Raw genomic sequence first — 26,624 nt, 5'->3', positions numbered from 1 at the left:
TCTGGTGCCCCGACCGGGACTAGAACCCGGTGTGCCGGCGCCGCAAGGCAGAGGATTAGCCTAGTGAGCCATGGCGCCAGTTGGAGGCCGTATTTAAAGATGGGGACCTACATAAATCTGAATATTTGAGTGACAATATGAAACAAAGCTACTTCTGCACCTATTGAAGTTTATGTGAGTGAAAAATGATATTTTATCATTAAATTCTGCAGAGATGTTAGGATTATTGGTTACAGCATCTAGACTAATTTTTCCCAGAACTTTCAACAGCCATTATGTATCTACCTGTGTGCTCTTATTTAATCACTCTGATTGTTAACTTGGCTTGTAAATTAGAGATGCGTGTCTTCATAATGGAATTATTCTGAAAACACCAGCCTCATCATTGCCCATGACAATATACATACACCCATAACTTTTCACTACACAAGATCCAAGTTAGCAAGTGATTCTAGAAGATAACAATTGCTTCTCTATTCTCTGTCCCTACAAACACCAAAACTCTACTGGGTTGAATAGGATTAAGAGGGAAAGTGACTACCAAATTCTATAGTTATCATGGATTTCTAGTTATTATACATTAAACAAGACTGTGGAAACTAAATAGCATCAAGCAGGAACACTTCATATCACATTTCTCAGAGGACCTATTGACCTGCACAGGCCTCGTGAGCTGATATCTGTGACCCATCACTCAGAAGTGATGACAGGGACAGGACCTTTGCCATAGCGCCTGTAGACTTCCCTAATCAAAAGGACACCTGTTCAACAAGGCAAGAGTTCCCAAGATTGTTCATCATATCGCCTAATGTAAACTCTAAACGCATAATTTGGGTCCTAAGGGTAGATTCAGAGATTCCTTGACTTGGGGGCCTGTGGAAGAGTAGAACATAAATGACTCTTAGGACTTTCATTACCTCACCCCTGTGTAGCAACTATAGTGAGAAAAAGCACAAGATTGCTTTAATGAAGCCAAGAAACTCTTCTGACTGTGGGGTACCAGTGGGAGGTTATCCTCGAGAATGTTCTCGATAGAACCATTGTGTCTTGATGAAGAGAATAAACCTCCTTCTGTAATCCGGTGCCAGGGAATTTGGAAGGGTAAACCCAAACAGTCAGGAGGATAAGCATATTTCAGACTTTGAATTGTCCCTTACTGGGTGGTTTTGGCAAAACAAAACAAAAGAAAAACAGGAAAAATGCAAAACAAATCTTAAATTATGCAATCCAAAAGGAAGGAAGAGATTCCAAATGCTCCATAGCCTGCACTACTGAAGTCTATTAAATTATTTACAAACTCCCCAGGCCTGGCTCTTAGCAGACATGGTATATGTTATATACATATCATTATCTTTGAATTGCAGTATAAATGCTAATCTGACAATATTGGTTCTTAACCAGAATTGCATTGGTTAAGAGACACATGAAAATGTGTTCTGTGTATGAAAATCCTTATAGAAAATCGTTTTTAATTTAATTTTTACAGGGACACATAGCAAAAAGTAATACCTAGGAAAGTGTTTATGGTAATGATTCCCAAAAGAAATCATTTATCTTAAATTTCTTTTCCACTTTATTAATTAATTAATTTTACTATTGATAGATAAATTAATTTTATTATTAATAGTTTATTAATAGATGATTATTAATTTATATGAGAGGCAGACAGACAGAGAGACATAGAACTCATATCTGCTGGTTCTTTCTTCTAATGCCTGCAGCTTCTGGAGTTATAAAGGCTGAAGTCAGGAACTGAGAACTCAGTTCAGGTCTTTCACACAGGTGGCAAGGACCTATAACTTGAGACATCATCTGTTGCCTCCCAAAGTGCACATCAACAGGAGCTGGAATTGAGAGTAGAGCTGAGACTGTGACCCAGAACTCCAATATGGGAAAGAAACATCCCATCTACATTAAATGCCCACCTCATAGCTCTTGTCTTTTAATGTTATTGGGAGGCTGGTCATAAAATCATGACAATGCAAAAACACACAAACAAGCCATTTATATCAAAGTATTCCCCCCTCTCTCCCTCCCATTTACAAGGTTCACCTCCCTCTATTATATGGGGAGAGAAGAGGAAGGTTTTATCTAAGTCTTGCACTACCTGCTCTATAGTCTATTCACCACCAAGGGCTTCACCTGACACTTAGAGCACCAGAGCAGACTGACATCCTTTCGGCTCCTGACATTGAAGTAGTTATTCTGATATATCCCTGGGAGATCTAATATGGAGCAAGTCACGTTTCCCTGATTCTCACTTTATTTTTAACAGCACTATCACATGGCTATACAGGAAAATTCAACAATACTCAAGGGTTGGATAAACTACAGGGAATTATCTATAGGAGAAACCTGAACCTGTCATAAACATGACTTCTCTCATAACCAAGAAGCATTCAGAGAAGTAAACCTTTCAAGTTTCCTTGGTTACTTCCTACTCATACACTTTCTCTGCTCTTTTGTCTTAAGGTCTGCATTTATCTACCTCCTTCTTTGCATTACAACCCCATACATGACTCTGACCCTACCTGGTGGCTATGTGCTTCATTATAACTCCAGACACTGTTTTCAAATCAGATGCATCTATTTCTCCCAAATAGTTATTTACCAATGTTACAGTCTGCATAATAGTTTGAATGTCCCCTAAAGATGCATGTGTTGAGGATCAGTCCTCCACATCTTATAGTAGTGGTAAATGGATTAATGTCAGTCACCAAGCCCAGTGGGAGGCCTTCAGGTCCTTGGGTCTCCAGATCTTTAGGTCATTTGGGTGTGCCCTCGGAAGGCAGCTCTCCTAAAAAAGTGGTTATTTAGGCTGAAGTTTGGGCTAGCTGCCCTCTCTGCTCTTGGTTTACTATATGATCATCTCTCTATCATTCTTTCCTTTCATTAGATACCAGACTAATGGAATTCCTCTATCTTGTACTGTGAACCTCCAAAACTGCAAGCCAAGACAAATTTTCTTCCTCCCTAAGAAGCAGCTCCTGTCAGGTATTTTGGTTATAGTAATGAAAATCTGACTGATACAGCCAAATACAAAACCAGATTAATTTTTTCTAGAATAGTGTCTCGGAGGGCTTTAGCTGTCAGCAATGGTATCTGACCTTGTACATCAGAAGAAAAGAGACAAAATGATGTTATATAACTTCAGTATTCTAAAGTGCCCCAGGTCAGAAAGGACACTTCCAGGCTAGTGCCCTTAAATTTTCCCCAGCAAATTAGCTTCAATCCAACTCATTCATTACTCTCATCTTTAAGCACTTGCTCACCTACACACAAAAATGAACACACAATCACAAACATAGACCTCTTCAAAAGGCAAGCATTAATTCTCTCAGAAAATGCATGCTAAACAGCATTGAGTCATTTTTTCTTACTTTTGAAAAACATTTTCCCATCCTTGATTTCAAATCATGTCTGCTCAGACCTGCTGAGAATATAAAGTAGCCATTGCCCCACTGTCTTTCTCTTAATAGCAGCTCCCTTAATAGCACAAAAACTGGCTCTGGGTCAATTTTGAAACTTGGCAGCAAGCAACCTGGGTCTGATTCACCTTCCTCTTACCTTCTAATCAAAAGACTCATGAAAACAGAAAAAGATGCAAAGTTGTGATGGAATTTTAATAAAGAATACCAATGAAGGAATTTCCCTGTTTGGGAAAAAATTTACTTCTAAATACACAGCAGATGGATGCACTTGAGTAATGATTAACACATAAGTCATGTCTACAGTACTTTCATGTCTAGAGAGAAGTGGGAAAATCTTCCAGCCATCCACATAGCTTCAAGGAGTGCAGCACAAAGAAAGAAGCCTCCTTCTTGGGAATAGGAAAGGGAATTAATTCCAGATCTTTGACTTAAAACCCAATACCAGGTCTCCTACAGCGAAGAATTGTGCCAGACAGAGTGCCATTGCTTCTATCCCCAGTCCATGACCTGCAGATTGATAATTTTTAGCCAAACGGCCAAGAAATCACCCATACTCCCAAACTCTAGTAGACAGTTGAACAAGAATCTAGTCACCAGGGATTAGAGCAGAAAATTCAGCTTAGGGCTTAGACTTAGTGCTTTGCCTGCCGCAGTGATTCAGCAACAAATTAAGGCTAAAGGCTTCTATTTCTACCCATAGCCAAGAGGTCATTGGCCCTACCACATGTTGTACTGGTTTTCGTAGGCTGACTCCAGATATGATCTGGCATTTTGTGGCCACAGGGCTACTTATCCAATTCCTTCCTCAACACCAGGCAGCATAACACCAAGAAAGATTACTGTTTGTGGAAAGAAAAGGTATGTGGGTACCAAAACATTGCATAGAAACCTAAGGATGGCACCACAGGGACTTGTATTCCTCCCAGCTTTTAGGCCAGTGCTATTGTGACTCTGACCACATCCTTGCCAATATGGAGACCTGAGTGACCCCTCTGGGACTCCAGACTGGTAGTCTACAACCCCAGCCACAGCTGATTGAGGGTCAGTGCCATGTAACTTGTCCCACTACAGAAGCCACTACCAAGATCCATGTACCACTACTGGGACTGAGAGGAGTATCCTATGTCCCCATTGGCACTGCCAGCAATGGTTCTACTGCATCCAACTGGAACTAAAGTCAAAATAACCTGCAAAATTGACACCCAAAAACATACCTTCAGGAAACAGACTTTTATATCTAATGTCTCTTGTTAAAAGTCATAGAAACAACTAATTTACTAGATGTGCAAATATCAACATAGGGACACAGGAAGTATGAAAAAACTAGGTGATATAATATCCCTAAAGTAACACAACAGTGCTTTACTAACAGACTTATAAGAAAAAGAGATTGATGGAATACCTGATAGATATTCCAAAGAATATTTATGTTTAAAGAGATACAAGAGGACATAGTTGACCAAAGTTAGGAAAATAACACATGATATAAATGAAAAATTCAGCAACAAGATAGAAATCCTGGAAGAGAATGAAATAGAAATCTTAGAAGTGAAGAACTCAAAAAGTCAAATGAAAAGAATGGTTGAAAGCCTCAATGACAATTTAGATGAAGGAGCAGAAGTACTGTCTGAACTTGAAGATAGGTCTTTTAAAATGCCCACGTTGAGGGTATTCTGAGAGTGTTGGAACACCATCAAATGAATACATATTCAAATGGTGCAGATGTCTGAGGACGAAAACAGAAGTCAAGGCATAGAAACCATATTAAGTGACATAATAGTTGAAAACTGCCCCAATCTTGAAAAATAGTTGAACATTCAAGTACAGGAAGTCCACAGAGTTCCAAATATTCATAACCAGGAAACATCCACATCATGACACATTACAGTCACACTTTCAATGTCTAAACAAAAGGTAGAACTCTAAAATGCATGAGAAAAGGATCAAGTACTACTTAAGGTAGCCTTCATTACACTTACAGCAGGTTTTTCTACAAAAACCTTACAGGCCAGGAGAGACTGGAAAGATGTATTTCAATTTTTAAAGAAAAAAAAATGTTGGGGCCAGCACTGTGGAATAGTAGGTTAAGCACCTGCCAGTGGAGTCCACAGGCATTTCATATGGGCACTGGTTCAAGTCTCAGCTCCTTGCTGATGTCCTGAAAAAGCAGCAGAAAATGGCCCAGGTGCTTGGGCTCCTGCATCCATGTGGGGGACCTGGAAGAAGCTCTTGGCTCCTGACTTAGGATAGGCTCAGCTCCAGCCATTGCAGTTATTTGGGGCATGAATCAGTAGATGGAAGACATCTCTCTCTCTCTCTCTCTCTCTCACTCTCTCTCTCTCTGTAACTATGCCTCTCAAGTAAATAAATAAATCTTTTCAAAAAAAGAAAAGGGAAAATATCATTCAAGAATACTAAGAGTATTTGGTACACCAGCTAAGACATCTTTTCGGATGATTGCATCTCATATTGGAGTGTCTGTTTGACTTCTAGCTACATTTTTGTTTTTAAAGTTTTTTTTTAGATTTATTTTATTTATTTGAAAGGCAGAGTTACAGAGAAAGGAGAAGAGACACAAAGTGAGATTATCCATTCATCCATTTCCTGGGTCACTACCCAAAGGGCCGTAATAGCCAGGACTGGGCCAGTCTAAAGCCAGCAGCCAAGAGCTTCTTCCAGATCACCAATGTGGGTGCAAGAATCCAAGCTCTTGGGCCATATTCTGCTGCTTTTTCGGGTGCATTAGCAGGGATCTGGAACAGAAGCAGAGCAGCTCAGACTCCAACTGGCACCTATGTTGGATGCTGGTGTCACAGGCAGCAGTTTTACCTGCTTTGCCACAACACTGGTCCAGAACTGTAATTTTTAAAGCTTTTCTGATTATTTTGAATAATCAGAAGGGCCCAAGGCCTTGCACCCATGTGGGAGATGGACAGAGCAGCAGACTCCTGGCTTTGGCCTGACCCAACCCTAGCCATTGAGGCCATCTGGAGCATGAACCAGTGGAAGGAAAATCTCTCTCTCCCTTTCTCCCTTTCTCTCTCTCTCTCTCTCTACCTATATCTGTAACTCTGCCTTTCAAATAAATTAATAATTTTTTTAAGAAAAATGGCAGGACTAAGTCATTACCCATAAATAGTAACCTACAATGTAAATGTGTTAAATTCTCTAAGTAAAAAAAAAAAAAATACAGGCTAGCTGAATGTAAAAAGAATATCAAGACACATGATATACTGTCTATAAGAAATTTACCAGTAAAGACCACAGAGACTGAAAGTGAATGGACAAAGAAATTTATCCTATGCAGTGGAAACCAAAGTGATCAGGAGAAGCTATAATTATACCACAGAAAATAGAAGAATTTAATACAAAACTGCAAAAGAAGATACAAAGAAGCTCACTATATAATGATCAAGGGATAAATTCAATAAAAAGATATTACAAATATCAATGTATATGACCTAATACCAGAGCACGTAACTTTACAAAACATTATTAGATTTAAAGAGAGAAAGAGACTCCAATAAAATAATGAGGGACTCCAACACCCTACTTTAATCAATGAACGTGTCACCCAGCCCCCCCCCCAAAAAAAAATCAGTGCTAACTATGCCATATGCCAAATGAACCTAATATGCATTTGTAGCATTTGCAGGACATTCCATCCAACAACTACAGAATACACATTTTCCAATTAGCACATGTAACATTCTCCAGGAAAGACTACATAATATTTCAACATAAGTCTCAACAAATTAAAAAATGCCAAAGTCATATTATGTATTCTTTCTGATCACAATGGAATAAAATGATAAATCAACAATAAAAGATGGGGTATAGTGGGTAAAGCCGCTGCCTGCAAAGCTGGCATCACATATGGGTGCCAGTTGGAGTCCTGGCTGCTTTGCTTTTGATTCAGCCCCCTACTGGTGGCCTGGAAAAGCAACAGAAGGTGGCCTAAGTGTGGGGAACCGCAGGCTGGCCACCTGTGGGAACCTCCTCATCTGCATAGCTTGCAGCAATCGGTCGACCACAAGTCCTACGAAAACAACCAGGTGAAACAGATGAAGTTGAAGCAGGACGGACTCTGCATAAACAACTAGGAAGAACCAGGTGAAACAGATGAACTTTCAACCTGAGACTAGACGCGCCCTTTCATCTGATTGGACGATATCAGCATAAAAGGACATTGGTATCTGGGCCCCCGCCGCTGGCGGCCGCCGCCCCGGCCCATCCTCTTCTTTTCTCCTCTCCCCACTTTCCTTTTACCCCCACAAGTAAAAGCTCCTTGAGAACCAATGAACAGTGACCGCGTCGTGACTGCGTTGGACCTTCGCTGGTGAGGGTCCGACAAATGGTGCCGTGACTCTGATAGTCGGACCGGTCACTGGAAGCAGGAAAGAAAAAATTAGAACGTGTGAGAAGCATGGGAGTCTAGGCGGTAAAGTCTAGGGGAAAAAATTAGAACATGTGGAAAACATGGGAGTCTAGGCGGTAAAGTCTAGGAGGATTGGTACCAGGAAAAAATTAGAACGTGTGAAAAGCACAGGAGTCTAGGCGGTAAAGTCTAGGGAAAAAATTAGAACATGTGGAAAACATGGGAGTCTAGGCGGTAAAGTCTAGGAGGATTGGTACCAGGAAAAAATTAGAACGTGTGAAAAGCACAGGAGTCTAGGCGGTAAAGTCTAGGGAAAAAATTAGAACGTGTGGAAAACATGGGAGTCTAGGCGGTAAAGTCTAGGAGGATTGGTACCAGGAAAAAATTAGAACGTGTGAAAAGCACGGGAGTCTAGGCGGTAAAGTCTAGGGAAAAAATTAGAACGTGTGGAAAACACGGGAGTCTAGGCGGTAAAGTCTAGGATTGGTACCGCGGAAAAAAGGGATCCCTCGACAACCAAGTTGTCTAAGAAAAGGGGAAAAAAAAAGTAGCGGGGACACCTGTGAAAGCAGAGAAATCACCTGAAGTCCTTAGGCTAAGGCAACTGATCACCCAAGCTAGGAAATAGCAACCCTCTTAAATAAAGGGCTGACTTACTAGAGCAAAGAGAATCTCAATCTGGGAGCCTAGATGGAGACAGGTCGGCACATTTGCTCATAAGAGGAGTTCCCCCGTGTTGCTGCGAACTGGCTCCAAAGCAGTGCTTGGTGGGGGAGACTTCCTCCTCTGGTCCGCGGCTTACAGAGAGCTCGAGACGGCTCAGGCCCGTGATAACGCTAGGAACGGTCAGCCAGCCTGGAACGAGGATCTGCTAAATGGGGAAGGAGCTTTTTAATGACGAACAGGCCCAGGCTAGTTGCCCTAATGAGGTTTTGATGCAAGTGAGAGAACTAGCCCGGAGGGCATGGAAGGTCATTCCAAGGAACGGGCTAGGACGAAAATGTTTTAAGTGTGGAAAAGATCGCGTGAAAAGGGAATGTACAGAACAGACAATTGGGACGCCAATCAGGACTGTGCCCTCTGCGGTAAAGGCAACCATTGGGCAAATGAGTGCTATTCCAAGCAAGATAAAGCAGGCAAGCCGCTCCTATTGCCCACCAGATCAAGTGACCAGAATAGTACATTCCAAAAAAAGAGTGGCAGGTCCCCACACCTAGGAGCCCGAAAAACTCAATGGGTGAGAGGACAAACCATGGGAGGAGTAGGACCGTCTGAAAAGGACTGGCAAGCATTTACTGCACAGAGCTGCGAGCCACCAACTATTTAGTATTAACACTTCAACTGGGAATCCAGGCAATAGATGTGGAACCTCAGGAGCCCATGGACGATATCCACGGTTTAGGCCTTACTATAGGAAGGGCTACAAATTCATTAACGGGGCTTATTCAGTTGCCTTGCTCACAGCTCAAAGTAATGTTCCAATCAACTAAGGGGATAGTGCACCTGTTGCCATTGCAGCCCATTGCTCAGCTGCCAATAATAGGCCTTGTAAAGGATACTAGAGGTAATCAAGGAAAGCATTTTACAGCTCACTATGACTCTTGTCGAGCGCCCACTGTGGACTCTTATCAAAAGAAAGGCAATCAAGGGGCTGTTAGATACAGGCGCAGATGTTAGATTATCTCTGAACAAGACTGGCCTCCTTCATGGCCCCTCCAGGAAGGAGATAACACCTAGGATTAGGCACTGCTGTTGCCCAATCCCAAAGCCCGCAAGTGCTAGACTGGAAAGATCAAGAAGGCACCACAGGCAAAGTACAACCTTACGTATGTGCTATCCCTGTAACTTTATAGGAGAGGGATGTCTTAGAGCAACTTCATTTGCAGACGTGCTGTTGGCAGCTGCGAAAAGACACCCTAGAAAGAGTGTTTACCATGCTGACCTCATGCTTGCAGACAGCGGGGTTACAAATTGCACCAGTAGATATTCAAAAGGGCACCGTGGTCCAGTACCTAGGACTAAGGTTAACATCAACTACTGTGGCTCCTTTAGATTTTATATCCACCGCAGGACTTAAAACCTTAAATGACTTCCAAAAATTATGTGGTAACTTAAACTACATACAGCCTTATTGTAAACTAACCACTGATGAAATGCACCCATTGCTTAACATCTTGGAAAGCGATTCGCAGCTCGCCTCACCTCATACGCTGACCCCAGAGGCAGCTGCAATCTTACAGAAGGTTGAAGAACGCCTTAAAATCACGCAGATGCAAAGACACCAGAGCTGTTTGCATGTGTCGGTGGACACGTTCTCTGGAATTGTCAGCCACGGCTCTAAATAAAGAAGGAACTCAACAGGTTATTCAACACTGTCTACAGTCCTTTGCCGCTTGGGGGTGCCCAAAATTATCAAAACAAATAATGGGCTAGCGTTCACTTTGGCCTGTTTTGCTACATTCTTAAAAGAATTCGGCATAAAACACGTTGCAGGTGTGCCCTACAATCTCCAAGGGCAGGCAATAATTGAACAGATTCACCTGTACTTAAAAACTTTAATAAACAAAAAGGGGGAATAGGAGAATATGTGGTAGCTAATTGCGATGCATTGGCTATAGCTCCATATACTGTAAGTTTTTGAATAGGAAAAAGTGTGGGAAAACTCCTGAGTTCATGGTATTTAGTGATGTACTTGCAGTATTGTTTGAAGAATTGTTTTGTCTTATGTTGCACGTGATCTGTACTGCAGCAAAGCAGCAAAGTGACCCGAGTTGGATATATTTGAAGGTATTTTGAAAGTTACGTTCAAGGCTAACACTTAAGCTTTGTGTAATATAAATCAGAATGTTTTTGTATCAGTTTTTTCCTTTGTAAATGGCATTAACATTGTTACTTGAGGTCTTGCTTAATCACTTTTGTTGTCCTGAGGACTTGAATTTCAAGTTTCCTTATCTGTAGTGGTCCGACAGGCTATGCTTGCTATGTATAGCTCTGACCCTCAGCAACAGATATGGCTTAGCATGATGAAGTGGTAGACAGGCATGACTCCATGCTATAAATAAAAAAGGGGGAGCTGTGGGGAACCGCAGGCTGGCCACCTGTGGGAACCTCCTCATCTGCATAGCTTGCAGCAATCGGTCGACCACAAGGCCCAGGAAAACAGCCAGGTGAAACAGATGAAACAGAATGGACTCTGCATAGACAACTAGGAGGAACCCGGTGAAACAGATGAAGTTGAGGCAGGACGGACTCTGCATAAACAACCAGGAAGAACCAGGTGAAACAGGTGAACTTTCAACCTGAGACTAGACGCGCCCTTTCATCTGATTGGATGATATCAGCATAAAGGGACATTGGGATCTGGGCTGCTGTCGCTGGCAGCCGCCGCGGCCCCTCCTCTTTTCTCTCCCCACTTTCCTTCTACCCCCACAGGTAAAAGTTCCTTGAGAACCAATGAACAGTGACCGTGTCGTGACTGCGTTGGACCCTCGCAGGCGATGGTCCGACACTGTCCTTAGGCCCCTGCACCCACATGGGAGACCAAAAAGAAGCTGCTGGCTCCTGGCTTCAGACCAACCCAATTCCAGCCATTTTGGTCATGTGGGGAGAGAAACAGGATAGAAAATATCTATCTCTTCTTCCCTCTTTTGGTAACACTGCCTTTCAAATAAATAAACAAAACTTTTAAAAAATAATAAGGGAAACTTTAGCAATTATACAAAACAATGGAGACTGAACACACTTTTCCGTGCACATGGGTAAATGAAAAAAAATCAAAAGGGAAACTTCAACTCCTTGAAAGACAAAAAAAGGAAACAAAACACAATATACCAAAACTTATATGATACAACAACAAAGTACTAAGAGGAAAGCTTATGGTGTTATAAGTACCTGCGGCGCCGGCACCCCGGGTTCTAGTCCCAGTCTGGCTGCCGGATTCTGTCCTGATTGCTCCTCTTCCAGTCCAGCTCTCTGCTGCGGCCCAGGAAGGCAGTGGAGGGTGGCCCAAGTGCTTGGGTCCTGCACCCTCATGGGAGACCAGGAGGAAGCACCTGGCCCCTGGCTCCGGATCGGTGCAGCGCGCCAGCCGTAGCAGCTATTTGGGGGGTGAACCAACAGAAGGAAGACCTTTCTCTCACTGTCTAACTCTGCCTGTCAAAAAAAAAATGGTAACATTTCAACTAAACAACTTTACAATGCATCTCATGGACTTAGAAAAGCAAGAAAAAGACAAATAATAGAGATTTTGAATAATACAAAAGAAAAATAGAGTTGGGTTCTGAGAAAATAAACAAAAATCAATAATTTTACATAAATTAATCCAGAAAAAGAAGACTCAAATGAATAAAATTGAAAGTTAAAATGAAACATAGAAATATGAAAATTCAATCGGGACTGTTAATGAACAACAATTTGTCAATAAATTAGAAAATCTAGAAGAAATGGTTAAATTCCTGGACCCATTTGACATATGAAAATGAAGCCATGAATTAATCAACAAACTTAAACAGACCAATAATGGTTAATGAGATTGAACAGGTAATCAAAAGTCTAGCAGTGAAAAGCTCAGGACCAGAAAGCTGCACTGCTGAACACCGCTAAATTTTTAAAGAAAAACTAATACCAATTCTTAAATTATTCCAGAGAACTGAAAGAGACCTCTTACAAACTCATTTGGCAAAACCAACATTACCTCAGTTCTAAAACCAGACATTGACACAACAAAAAAGAAAACTGGATTTTTACGGCAAGATGGCAGAATAGGCAGGGAGCACACTTAGTCCGGGGGGAGAGACACTTTAATATAAGTGGAGATACTGCAGGGTCAAGGAAGAGTAGGGGATGAAACAGCAGAGGAAACTCTTCCGGAACTAGTGATTCACAGTGGACCTGCGTGGAGAGCGTGGGAGCCCAAGTTCGGGACACCAGCGGCAGACTCAACACACCAGCGCTGGAACGCGAGGTGAGCCGAACCTCCATAGCCCGAGACACCAGCGGGCAAGCGGAAAGAGGAGGCTAGAGGGAACGAGGCTCGAAACTTCGTGGGGAAAAGTTCACCAGGCTAACTAGAAGAGAGAGAGGAAAAAAATAAAAAAAGTGACCGATACGGACACAAGTTTCTCTCTCTGCTCACCTCTCAAAGGCGAGCAAGACAGAGCAGGCGCCATTTTGGACATACGTCATAAGCAGGGCGACCTCAGGTCCACACCGGCCCTGAGCCTAGCAGAAACACCTGACTAGGGGTGGAAGGGTTAAATAATGGGAGATTAGCATCTAACTTGGCAACCCAGTGGGAGACTGCAGGAGAATTGGAGCCCACACTGAGGGCAGCAGAGATTCCCTATGTGGTCCTTGGGAAAGAGCTTGCGATCTCTGGCTCCTGTGGGTATATCATTTGCCTGCTAACTACCTCCAATTACATTCAGCTGTGCGGAATTAATTCCCTTTTGAATCAAAGAGATTTAACACACCTAACCTGGGAGTGTCATCTTTGACACACCCTCAACCCTGAGGAACCAAACACAGCTCTCAGTCCACACTCATCTCAAGCCTCTAAGGCTCCACTGAAAGCAGACAGTCCACTTAATATAGAGCCATAGTGTAACAAGAAAAACACAGTGAAGAAAACAAATATCTCCAACATGCCAAACAACAAACGCAAAAACCAAGCTAACAAGAACAAGGAAGACACTATGATGCCCCCAAATGAAAAAGACACCCCAATTCAAGATTATGAAGATGATGAGATCGAAGAAATGCAAGAAGCGGATCTCAAACAATTGATAAGAACATTAAGAAGTTCTCAAAAGCAAATTCTTGAACTACAGAAATCCTTAATGGACAAGATAGAAAATCTGTCTCGTGAAAATGAAATATTAAGGAGGAATCAAAATGAAATGAAACAACTAGTAGAACAAGAATCTGATAGTGACAAGAAATCATAATGAAATGAAGAATTCAATAGATCAAATGACAAACACATTAGAGAGCCTTAAAAACAGAATGGGCGAAGCAGAAGAGAGAATATCAGACTTAGAAGACAGAACAGGAAAGGAAACAGGCAAACCAAAGAAAAGAAATTAGAAATCTAAAAAATATTGTCGGGAATCTACAGGATACTATTAAAAAACCAACATTCGGGTTCTAGGAGTTCCTGAAGGCATGGAGAGGGAGAAAGGATTAGAAGGCATTTTCAGTGAGATACTAGCCGAAAATTTCCCAGGTTTGGAGAAGGACAGAGGCATCTTGGTACAGGAAGCTTATAGAACCCCTAATAAACATGACCAAAAGAGATCCTCACCACGACATGTTGTAATCAAACTCACCACAGTGAAACATAAAGAAAAGATCCTAAAATGTGCAAGAGAAACGTCAGATTACTCTTAGAGGATCTCCAATTAGATTCACAGACTTCTCATCAGAAACCCTACAAGCTAGAAGGGAATGGCGAGACATAGCCCAGGTACTAAGAAAAACTGCCAGCCCAGAATACTATATCCTGCAAAGCTCTCATTTGTGAATGAAGGTGAAATTAAGACTTTTCATAGCAAACAGAAACTGAAAGAATTTGTTGCCACTCATCCTGCCCTGCAAAAGATGCTTAAAGATGTCTTACACACAGAAACACAGAAACATGGTCACCAATATGAAAGAAGGTAAAGGAAGGAAACCTCACAGCAAAAGATCACAGGAAGCTCAATTTCTCTTTGACATAGAATTAAACTCTGATGCTCTGTTAAAGCAATGTGTTAAAGTAATCTATTATGTTCTCTTGATGTCTGTTAAATTCTAATTGTTCAAAAACAGCTGAATTTTTATTAAGAGCTATGGGTTATTTAAATATGTGCTGATTTTCAAAGATTTGAATAATCACCTTGTAACTACGATCAAATTTGGTCTATGTTATGTCATGATTTTAAGGAATCTTATTTCAACCAGATATTTTGGATTTTGAGCCTTCTTGGCATTCTTGACAGGCATTCAACAAATCAAAGTTTCAAACAATCTGGTCTCTAAAATTTCCAGTAAATCCTGGACTTTGGTTTTTCCAGTTTGGGCCCAACTGAAAAAATCAAAGGACCTATGTCTCTCATCTTATAGAGACACCAACTAATCAGGCTATTTGGATTATATTAGAAGGACTGTCAAGATGTGATGTGGTACCAGACTTTAAGTTTCTATAATGGAAAATGCTATTAATACAAATGTTTGAGAATTAAAAAGTCTAATGATCTTGTGTTACTAGACATGATAGTTATCTTAATGAGAAAGCCCCAGAGGCCTAAAGGGTTAAATACTTGTAAAATCCTACAGGTGCTTTCAAAAATACTGTGAAGTAAGCAAGTGCCTCTTGTTGGTTGATGAGTTTATAATTTTAAACATGGCGACTTAGTCTTTTGTCATCCACAGTTATATATGATGTGCTGCTCATAAAACTAAAGCATTGTTGGTTCTGTGTCTAGCTGTCTTCCTATAGGTTCCTATGGACTTTTTCCAGCCACTTTTATTGTATTCAGTACTTTGGGATGGCTCTGTAAACAGATGAAGCCAATAATATATTAACAGTACCAACTGAGAGAAAGTATGGTTAACTGAGGTTACTAAAAAAAAAAAAGCAACTCAAATCAATTGGCAATCTACAAAAAGAGTTAAAGCTTTTAAAAGCTATTAAAATTGCTATATTGGTCTATTATGCTATGTTATATGTGTGTACATATTGTATGTCCACATGGGGAAATTTTATTAAAGTTTTATTTTAAATGGCTTATAGATAAGATTGTCCATAAACTTAAGCTGCTAAAATCAATCAAAGATACATTTTAATTTGTGTGACCTGAATCTGTGTACCATATGTTTTAAACTTGTTGGTAGAAAGAAACTAAAAACATTTTAGATGGTTGTGCTTAAGTTTACTGGGTAAACAAACTACACCATGTTAGATATTTAAGAAGTGTTTTCAAATACATGATTCTTAAAACTTATAGAAGGCATTGGACCTTCTGGTAAATGTTTTCTTAAGTTATTATCTAATGGTTGAAACGGTTTGCTAAGTATTCATGTGATATTGCTATTGTCAGCAAGTGATCTAGGACTTGCTCCCTCATTTCTCTATTCTAAGCCCAACTTGTTCTTTCATTTCTCTATTCTCTTCAAGGTAGGAAACTCCTATTATGAAGGAATCTGTAGGACGCACAATTTAATCTTTAGACCTTATAAAAGAGATGGCTAACATTTTTCTGTCATAGCATAGCCAAAATAAGAACTTGAATAATCTCATAGCTAGATTCACTTCGCCATCAGCAAAGTATACAGTAAGTAGAAAAAACCTCCCTTTCAGACCAAAGGGAAAGAAAGTTTTAAAGTGAGAATATAATTTTCCTCATGGGCATTGTCTACCTTAGAAAAACTACTATAGAACATGCCTGTGACTATAGACTTGTAGTTCAGGCCACCGAAGATTAGAGATGGGACACGGGCACTCCCTTGACTTGCATCCTCTGGTCTGCTTTAACACAAACCAGGAGGAAAAGAAAGCTCGGCATCAGAAGCAATGGGTGGCAGGCCTATTAATGGCTGATCTGTACAGTGATCTGCCCTCAAGGAGACCTCAAGGCCAGTCCACTGCAGTGGCTTTCAATGTGGTAAGCCTGGGCTTCAGCAGAAGTCAGCTTGTGAAGAGCCCTGGCAGCTCTGCCAACAGTTGGATCACTGGAAATGGACCTGCCCTGGAGTCGAAGGATGCCCAGGTCAGAGCCACAGATCTTATTGGCTCTAAGCTGAAAAGCCCTTCACTCAGCCCAACTTCCAAAGTGACCACTGCAGCTGAGGGGATGGTCAAGTAGGGTCAGCAACATTGCAGGCAGAACTGTCAATTTCTTGTTAGAGATGCCACCTGCCTTTACCTGGCCAGCTCTCCTCCCAGGCCAGCCAAGTCATGAAAGTCAACAGAGTGCCTTCCCCTAGGAGGTTCACACCTCCCTTAGGATATATCCCATGTGAAGAGATAGATAGGTCTGGGCCTCTTAACTTACAAGGCCTAAAGCCCAACAAAATATTATCAAGCCCCTTCTATCAGGTTCTATTTGCCTCTCAATCAGAAAACTTAATTGTAGCTTAGATAGCGCTTTTCTTAGCTCCTCTAATAATGACTCTGTCCTTTGTTCTAGACCCTGTCTAGCGCACTTGGGCCTCATTCCTTCATAATCATAACCTCTACTCTACCTCCAATGGCTCTACTCCCAACCTGTGTGTACTGATGGTCCTCTTCCCCACTTAATGCTGTATAATTGTTCAGACCTGGTTAATGCCACTCTTAGGATCATTGGTTACTATCCTCACCCTGTCTTTTATGACCTTGTCTAAATATGATCAGAGTGAGCGAACTCAAAAGGCTTCCATAGCCTTGGTAACTCATGACGAGAGCCTAGGGTGGTTACTGGTGCCATAAACTAGAGTGTCAATTTGTTGGGTCAACAACAGGAGTCACTGTGCACTAGCTCCTCATGTGGGATCTCTGTCCTTAATGTGCTGTACATTGTGACTTAATGCTATAACTAGTACTCAAACAGTATGTTTCACTTTGTGTTTCCATGTGGGTGCAAACTGTTGAAATCTTTATATACAGAAGATCAATTTAGTATACATTAAAGAGAATTGAAAATGAATCTTGATGTGATTGGAAGGGGAGAGGGAGCGGGAGAGGGGAGGGTTGCGGGTGGGAGGGAAATTATGGGAGGGGGAAGCCATTGTAATCCATAAGCTGTACACTGGAAATTTATATTCATTAAATAAAATTTTTTTAAAAAAGACATACTACAGGGAAGTTATAATCAAAACAGACCAGTACTCGTACAAAAACAGCTGGATAGACCAATGGAATAGAATAGAAACTCCAGAAATCAATCCATGCATCTACAACCAACTTATCTTTGACGAAGGAGTTAAAATCAATCCCTGGAGCAAGGACAGTCTCTTCAACACATGGTGCTGGAAAAACTAGCTCTCTACATGTAGAAATATGAAGCAAGATCCCTACCTGACACCTTACACAAAAATCCAGTAAAAATGGATCAAAGACCTAAATCTATGACCCAATAGCATCAAATTATTAGAGAACATTGAGGAAAGCCTCCAAGACACTGGCATAGGCAAATAGTTCTTGGAAAAAAAACCCAGAGGCACAGGCAGTCAAAGCCAAAATTCACAAATGGGATTACATCAAATTGAGAAGTTTCTGCACTGCAAAAGAAACACTGAGCAAAGTGAAGAGGCTACCAACAGAATGGGAGAAAATATTTTCAAACTACGCAACTGAAAGAATTAACATACAGAATATGTAAAGAGCTCAAGAAACTCAACAGCAAAACAAACAACCCAGTTAAGAAATGAGCAAAAGACTTAAACAGGTATTTTTCAAAAGAAGAAATCCAAATGGCCAACACAATGGAAAAAATGCTCAGGATCATTAGCCATCAGAGAAATGCCAATCAACACCACAACCTCAGTTAGAATGCCTTTCATACAGAAATTGACATACAAATGCCATAAAGGATGTGGAGGAAAAAAAGGTACCCTAGTCCACTATTGGCAGGACTTTAAACTGGTACTGCCACTGTGGAAGACAGTGTGGAGATACTGCAGAAATCTGAATATAGACCTACCATATGACCCAGCTATCCCACTCCTGGGAATTTACCCAAGGGAAGTGAAGTCAGCATATGAAAGAGTTATCTGTACCTCCATGTTTATTGCAGCTCAATTCACAATAGTTACGATATGGACTCAACCCAAATGCTCATTAATGGAAGACTGGATAAATTAATTATGAGATATGTACACCACAGAATACTACACAGCAATAAAAAATGAAATCCCGCCATTTCAACATAATGGATGAAATTGGAAAACATCATATTTAGTGAAATAAGTCAGTTCCAAAAGGACAAGTACCATATGCTCTCCCTGTTCTGTGGTAACTAACAGAGCACCCAAAAGGTGCTTTCTATAGAAGTGAAATTCTCACTTTGAGATGTGATGAGTTTGAATAGCTCTTGTCTTGACTGTTGAGGTACTGTTTTTTGGTCATACTATTTGTTGAATTCTTTACTTAATATACAGTTAATCTTATGTGTAAAAAGTTAATTGAAAATAGATCTTAAAAAAAAGAGTGGAAATAGGAGAGGGGAATGGAAGAAGGGTGGGAGAAAGGTGGGAGGTCTGGTACACTGGGAACAATCACTATATACCTGAAGTTGTAGTCATGAAATGAATGAAGTTTGTATACCTTAAATACAAGATTTCTAGGAAAAATATATAAAAAGCATTGTACTAGATTCTCCTTCGAATTGACAAAATGAAACACACACACATACACATACACATACACATACACATACATACATTCCCTTAGAATTTTATAGGCTGCCATAACAAAGTACCTGATTGGGTGGCTGAAATAACAAACTTATTTCTCATAGTTCTTGAGGCTGGGAAGTCCAGAATCTGGGTGCCAGCAAGGTGATTTCATTCCCAGGCCTCATCACTTGGATGTGCTTGGCTGTCTCCTTGCCATGTGCTCACATGCCTTCTTTGTGCATGTCAGAGGAGAGAGCGAGTGATCAAGTAAGCAGACTGTTATCCCTTCTTTCAAGGGCTCTAATACTATCACCAGGATCACTCTCATGACTCTCATGACCTCATCTAACCCTAATTATCTCCCAAAGGCCCCACATCCTAAAGCTACCACAAGGGGGTTTAGGGTTTCAGCATATGAATGGAGGAGGGACACTTTCAGTCCAGGAGAGTCCCAATCTGCAAATGGCTTATAATACCTTGCCCAATTTGGTTTCTGTAAAATATGCATTCTTCACTACGATATATTGCCACTAATTGTACTACTTCCCCCACTTATGGGTATTTAAAGCTAGAGCATCATGCATAATTCTTTGCCTACTACATACTGTTTTTCCTCTGTTTACTACTGTTTGCTAGCCTGTCACACCATCACCACTGAAAATTAAACCATGCCACTTCTGATTCCTAGAGACCAGCACAGTTTACTGCTGTTTGTTCATAATTATCAGCATACTGGTTGAACTGGTTCAAATCGTACCTTAGTGGCTAGTTATAAATTGAGAAAAGTCAAATATTTGCAAAAGTCTACCTTTAGGTGTATAAAAAGTCCACCTGCAGTAGAATGCATTATTTTCTGGAGTATCATACAAATGCATAGCACTCATAGCCATTAAAACACAAGATGTCAAAATATTCTTATAGGAAACAAAATTGATTGTTACAGAGATTCTACAGGGATCATATTCTTACTGTTTTTGTGGAAGTTTTAAATTCCCTGAAGCAGAAAAGTAATTTCTGTTTATTTTTAGAAAATTAAAAAATATTCTTAACTCCTGGAACCAGCTTAGAAGAGACAAGATAGAAGGAAAATTGGTGAAAACAGGGATGAACAGAAGCACAGCCCTTTGAACTACGCAGAGGAACAAATCTTCTAGTACTGCAACATAAAAAGAAAAATCCATCATTGACAAAAGAGACTGTCTGAGGACACTGGTCTGCTTTGAAAGTCTAAGGAAGCAGTTCAGAATAACAATGATGGCCATTTGGAGGACTACAATTTGTGCATTATAAATGGTATGTTTTTAATAAGTTCTTACATTGATATATTTCTTTGTTAGAAAGATCCCATTTCATCCCAGGTCATTTTTCATCTCCTTCTCCCTGAACATAGACTCCTTTTTCTAGCAAAACAGCCATGTCCATATTAATGGTACAAAATGGATCAGGGTAAAAAACAAATTGTGTAACTTAGCTGTAATAGCTCTGTCCTTGTCAACTGAACGGCAATTGACCTTGGAGGGAAGGTTAGGTGTTAGATCCCTCAGGACACTCATTCAAGCTGGGAAAAATGCTGACTATGGAGGTGACAGCACACTGAGAGACAGAATGAACGACAGAAACTTGTTCTACCAATTCAGGTGCTAGGTAATTTGTGATTCAAGCAGTAACAACAGCATCCCAAGACAGTTAAGAGAAATGGGAAGTCTTCTCCTCTAGTAAACCATCCGTGTTCCTAAATGGAAGTAAACCATCTTTATTCCCCAAACCTTTGTATGTAAATTGGCTAAAAAACAGTGTTGCTTTATTTTTAAACAAATCTACAACTTCTGTATTCAAGCATGTTGATTTTCAGCAGAGTTCACTGGGAGTGTTGTATGCTTGTTAGTTTTGTATGCTTGTTAGTACCTGTTAGAGGTATCCTATTATCCAAGTCACTCTGGGATAAAGCATGACAAGGCATTCCAAGTACAGGAGAAAGCAAACACAACACAAGTAGCACTTAAAGGATGCCAATGCCAATATAAACAGAAGGAAGGAGGAGATTGAAGAACAGAGCAGAGTGGACCTGATGGTCAGGAAATAGGGTTTAGAAGTCGTCAGTTTGATGGGAAACTATTAATTCTTTTAAATAAGGAAGTGATAAAATTTCAAAATCACTCTGGCTGCAATGTTAAGAACAGATGGCAGAACGGCAAGAGTAGAAGCAAGCAGACAATTGTCAGACATGTGAGGTGGTGGTGTTTTCCTGTAGCAGGGACAGTGATGGGAGGTGGTGAGGAGCAGTTAGTTTGGGCTTATGTTTTGGATGTGGACAAGAGGAAAGGGAATAGTAGATATGAAAAAAGCAAAGTGTATGAAACAATAATCCCTTATTACTCGTTCAATACTGGAGATAGGAGGTCAGAAAGCTCTAGCTCCTGACCTGACTTACCTCACCTCATATTTGCCTCTGCTTTATTTAAGGAAATATGAAGTCATGATTAAGAAAAGTAGGGTTGTTTTAAGTTTAAACTTAGTATACTTTAACTCCAATTCTTCTAAAATCTAGGCTACATGTTTATTTATTTCCCAATTATTTACTGGTCCATTGCTATACATAAGGTGCTATGCTGAATAGAAATTCAAAGATGGATAAGATACATTACAGTTCTGCGACAATAACAGCTTCAACATTGTTACACAGCGCAGAATATCAATTCAAGACAAATTTTACCTCTCCAAACACATAGGCTTCCCATGTGATGAATCCATTTGCATTGTAGTACCATGTGAACTACTGACTTGGTCACTGTGGTCTCAAAGTGATCTGAGAAAAGCATAATTAGAGGAAGCTGGAGAAGGTGTGATTAGCTCTACTCAAGCAGTTACAGATACTATGTCTTTGAAGAACCCATTATATTTTTCATAAGATTTCAGTGTTATCTTTAAAATTGAGATACCCTGCTACCTCAGGAGATTCTTAGATATAGTGCACATGACAACTACAGTTTTATCATTGTGGAAAGTTCAATAACTTATCTTCTCTCATAATCTTTTTTTGACAGGCAGAGTTAGACAGTGAGAGAGAGAGAGAGAAAGGTCTTCCTTCCGTTGGTTCACCCCCCAAGTGGTTGCTACCGCTGGCCGGTGCGCTGCGCTGATCTGAAGCCAGGAGCCAGTTGCTTCTCCTGGTCTCCCGTGCGGGTGCAGGGCCCAAGGACCTGGGCCATCCTCCACTGCACTCCCGGGCCACAGCAGAGAGCTGGACTGGAAGAGGAGCAACTGGGACAGAACCTGTGCCCCAACCTGGACTAGAACCTGTTGTGCCGGCGCCGCAGGCGGAGAATTAGCCTAGTGAGCCACGGCGCTGGCCATAATTATTTTTCATTAATTGTTTTTATCAAAGGTCCCTTACTGATTCTGCTTCCATGAGTGGCTGAGACCCGGGGAAGAGGGAGGAGAACCACCCAGCTCAGAAGGGTCATCCCCACAATAGTCTAATCACACACAGATCTAAACAGACAAGCATGGAGTCAATATTGTAGTTAGAAGTTGGCAGCATGGAAAGGAAAGAAACAGGCAGGGAGTGGAGGTGTCAGTAAAAAAATAGAGAACCCCACCAAACTGTAGTGCCTGTGGGGAACTTGGTCTGCTTCAAACCAAAAAGAATCAAAAGAGTGGTTTGGGAAGTCCAGAATCATCAGATGGAGCGAGGAGGAAGTTCCAGGCGTGGGTGCTGCCTTGGCAACTGGGGTGAAGGAATTGACCTCTCCCAATTGTGATCCCCAGCCCCTCCAGTCCAGCAGGGAAGGTGCAGCCTGCAACCCCCAAGTGCAGTTCTGAGGCTGCCAGACACTCGGGCAGGGGCTGCAGGGGCCCACAGAGGTTTGCCCTCCGGGGAGATGATGGCACCACTCCCAGGCCTCTCTGCCAGAGTGCAGCACTCCTAGACCTCCTCGTAGCAGTTTGCTTCTAATTCACTCTCATAATTCTTAATAGTTATTCATTTCATCACTGCTTTGTAGTTTGACTCCTCCATTTAAAGAAAGTCTTAAAGAGAAAATTCGAGTTTCAACCTAATGTGCTTCTCCACATTGGCTACCACTGCCCACTTGGATTTTAGTCTATCCTTGAGTTCCAATGTTATGTATAATTTGTGTCATTGAATTTCAAGATTCTTGAAACAGTAGTTTGATTAATTACATGATAGCTACAGTGTCCATATCTGGAAGGCTTAACATATATTAAATAATAATCTCTTCAATGTAATAAATTAAAGTTCAAACCATTAAGATTGTACCTCAGGCTAAGTTCTCTATGTAAACAGAAATATTACATTCACCTTTCTTCTTATTTATATCTTAAAATCATTGACTATTCTTCAAAAATAGAATGTAAGTTATTAAAAATTCCTTTTTGGAAACTTCCACTCTGGCCAAGATAAAGTAATGCTTTTGCTGAAACAACAAGTAAAAATTAGCCAAAGCAAACGAAGCAAGATTTCAAGACACGAGAACATAAGGGAACAAAGGATAATAATCCCTGAGGGACAAAAAAGGTACATTTTCCCCAGCTTATTGCTTGAAAGAGTTTCCAGGCCTCAGTACACAGAGAGGGAGAACATAGGGTGAATTTGGTGAACTCTGATTAAAGAGACGTGGGTAAGAATACAGGAAAACCAGAGAGGCTAGAATTCCTAGGACAGAACACCAGACAGGAGAGGACTTCATGGAAAGAGAACTTTAGACACATCCAGAGCAGCCGCTGGAGTACGGCTAAGTACTGATCTGCCCTGGTGTGTGAGAAGACTACCCAAAACCTGGAAAAGACGCATTTGAAATTGTCAGAAGGAATGGTGCTTGGTGCTCAGAACTGGGCATGAAGTCTGTTCATAAAAGCTACATCCTAAAGTTTCATAATTCAAGAGATACTTGGGGCCAGCATGTTGCATAGTGAGTAAAACCCCATTCTGGGTGCTGGCATCACTTATGGGCACCAGTTCAAGTCCCGGCTGCTCCAGTTCTGACCCAGCTCCCTGCTAATTGCCTGGGAAAGCAGCAGAAGATGGCCCAAGTCCTTGGGCCCCTGCACCCACGTGGGAGACCTGGAAGAAGCTTCTGGTTTCGGATCAGCCCAGCTCTGGCCATTGCAGCCATTTGGGGGGTGAACCACTAGATGGAAGACCTCTCTCTCTCTCTCCCCCTCTCTGTAACTCTGCCTTTCAAATAAATAAGTCTTTAAAAAAAAAAAGAGGCACTCAGTAGACCATTCAGAAGCCTTAGTGGTGGGAAATAATTAGCCCTGTGTTGAATACTCATCCAGACCCTTCTAGCAAGTCGTAAAAATAAGTCTTGAAAGGATCAAACTGTTTCTAAGCAGATAATCTGCATCTCAGAATAAAGTTCATTACAATTTATATAAATGCAGCATTCAATACTCAAGAAGATAAAATCCTGATGTCTAATTCAAGATTATCATGCAAAGAATCAGACAACTACAACCCACAATGATAAGAATCAATTGATCAGAACTGACAGACAGATTAGATTTACTAGATAAGGACATGGAAGTAGTTATTGTAATGGTATTCCATATGTTCCAAAAGTCAAATACAAACATTGAAGATACAAAGTAAGATCTACAGCAAATTTCCAGAAGTGAAAACTGCAGTGCTGGAGTTGGGAAATTTGCTAGGTAAGATAAAAGTAGATTCAACTTTGGAGGAGAGAAGATCAGTAAACCTGAAGATACAGTAATAGAATTATAAAATTAATCAGAGAAAAACTTTTTAAAAATTAAAAATCAGGAGCGGGCCTTTGGCGTAGCAGTTAAATTGCTGGTTTGGATGCTCATGTCTCACGCTGGAGTGGCTGGATTTGCATCCCATCTCCATTACCAATTCCAGGTTCCTCTAAAGCATACCCTAGGGGGCAGCAGGTGATGGTTCAAGAAGTTGGGTCCATGGCCAGCACCACGGCTCACTTGGCTAATCCTCCACCTGTGGCGCTGGCACCCCAGGTTCTAGTCCCGGTTGAGGTGCCAGATTCTGTCCTGGTTGCTCCTCTTCCAGTCCAGCTCTCTGCTGTGGCCCAGGAAGGCAGTGGAGGATGTCCCAAGCGCTTGGGCCCTGCACCCACATGGGAGACCAGGAGGAAGCACCTTGCTCTTGGCTTCGGACCGGCGCGGCTGGACATAGCAGCCATTCGGGGGGTGAACCAACAGAAGGAAGACCTTTCTCTCTGTGTCTCTCTCTCTCTCTCTCACTGTCTAACTCTGCCTGTCAAAAAAAAAAGTTGGGTCCTGCCATCCATGTGGAAGACCTGGACTGTGTTCCTGGCTCCTCACTTTAGATTTACTCAGCACTAGTAGTTGCAGGCATTTGGGGAGTTACCCAGTAAATGGGAGTTCTCTCTGACAGTGTCCCTCTCTCCCTCTCTCCCTCTCTCCCTCTCTCCCTCTCTCCCTCTCTCCCTCTCTCCCTCTCTCCCTCTCTCTCCCTCTCTCCCTCTCTCCCTCTCTCCCTCTCTCCCTCTCTCTCCCTCTCTCCCTCTCTCTCCCTCTCTCCCTCTCTCCCTCTCTCCCTCTCTCCCTCTCTCCCTCTCTCCCTCTCTCCCTCTCTCCCTCTCTCCCTCTCTCCCTCTCTCCCTCTCTCCCTCTCTCCCTCTCTCCCTCTCTCCCTCTCTCCCTCTCTCCCTCTCTCCCTCTCTCCCTCTCTCCCTCTCTCCCTCTCTCCCTCTCTCCCTCTCTCCCTCTCTCCCTCTCTCCCTCTCTCCTTCCCTCCTCTGTGTGTGTGTGTGTGTGTACCTCTCAAATAGAATAAAAATGTCTATAATAAAGGAAAAGTAAATCAGTGAAGTTGGGACAACTTCAGGTAACCTAATATACATGTAGTTGGAGTCTCCAAGGACTAGAATAGTGACAAAACAGAAAATCTATTTTTTAAAATGTCTTAAAATTTTCCAAATTTCATGAAAATAAATAACTTACAGATTCAGGACCTCAACAAACTACAAGCACAAGAAACATAATGAAAACTATGGCAAATCACATCATAATTAACTTGCTCAAAACCGAGGACAAAGAGGAAATCTAAAAGCAGCTCAAATTTCCAATGTCTGGCATCTAATTCAAGATTACCAGCCATGCAAAGAAGCAAAAACAGCAACCCATTATAGTGGGAATCAATTCATCAGCACTGACATGGAGGTTAGATTTACTACTCAAGGACATTGAAATTATTATAACTCTATTTCATGTGTTACAAAAATAAAGGGAACCAAATGAGAATAGCAGATTTCTCTTCCTAGGATCATATAAGAGCATGAAAATGCAAACTACAAATCAAAGAAAATATTTGCAAAGTTCGTCTCTGATAAATAGCCATATCCACTCACATAGCAGCCTGGCCAGGCATAGAGCCCAGGCCGGTGTGTATCTGCAGTCAGGGAACCTGAGGCTAGTCCTCATGCACAGGCATTGAT

Source organism: Lepus europaeus, chromosome 3, assembly GCF_033115175.1.
Source record: "Lepus europaeus isolate LE1 chromosome 3, mLepTim1.pri, whole genome shotgun sequence".
NCBI classification, from domain to species: domain Eukaryota; kingdom Metazoa; phylum Chordata; class Mammalia; order Lagomorpha; family Leporidae; genus Lepus; species Lepus europaeus.
The sequence above is the reverse complement of the archived record's forward strand: the minus strand, read 5'-3'. Positions refer to the sequence as shown.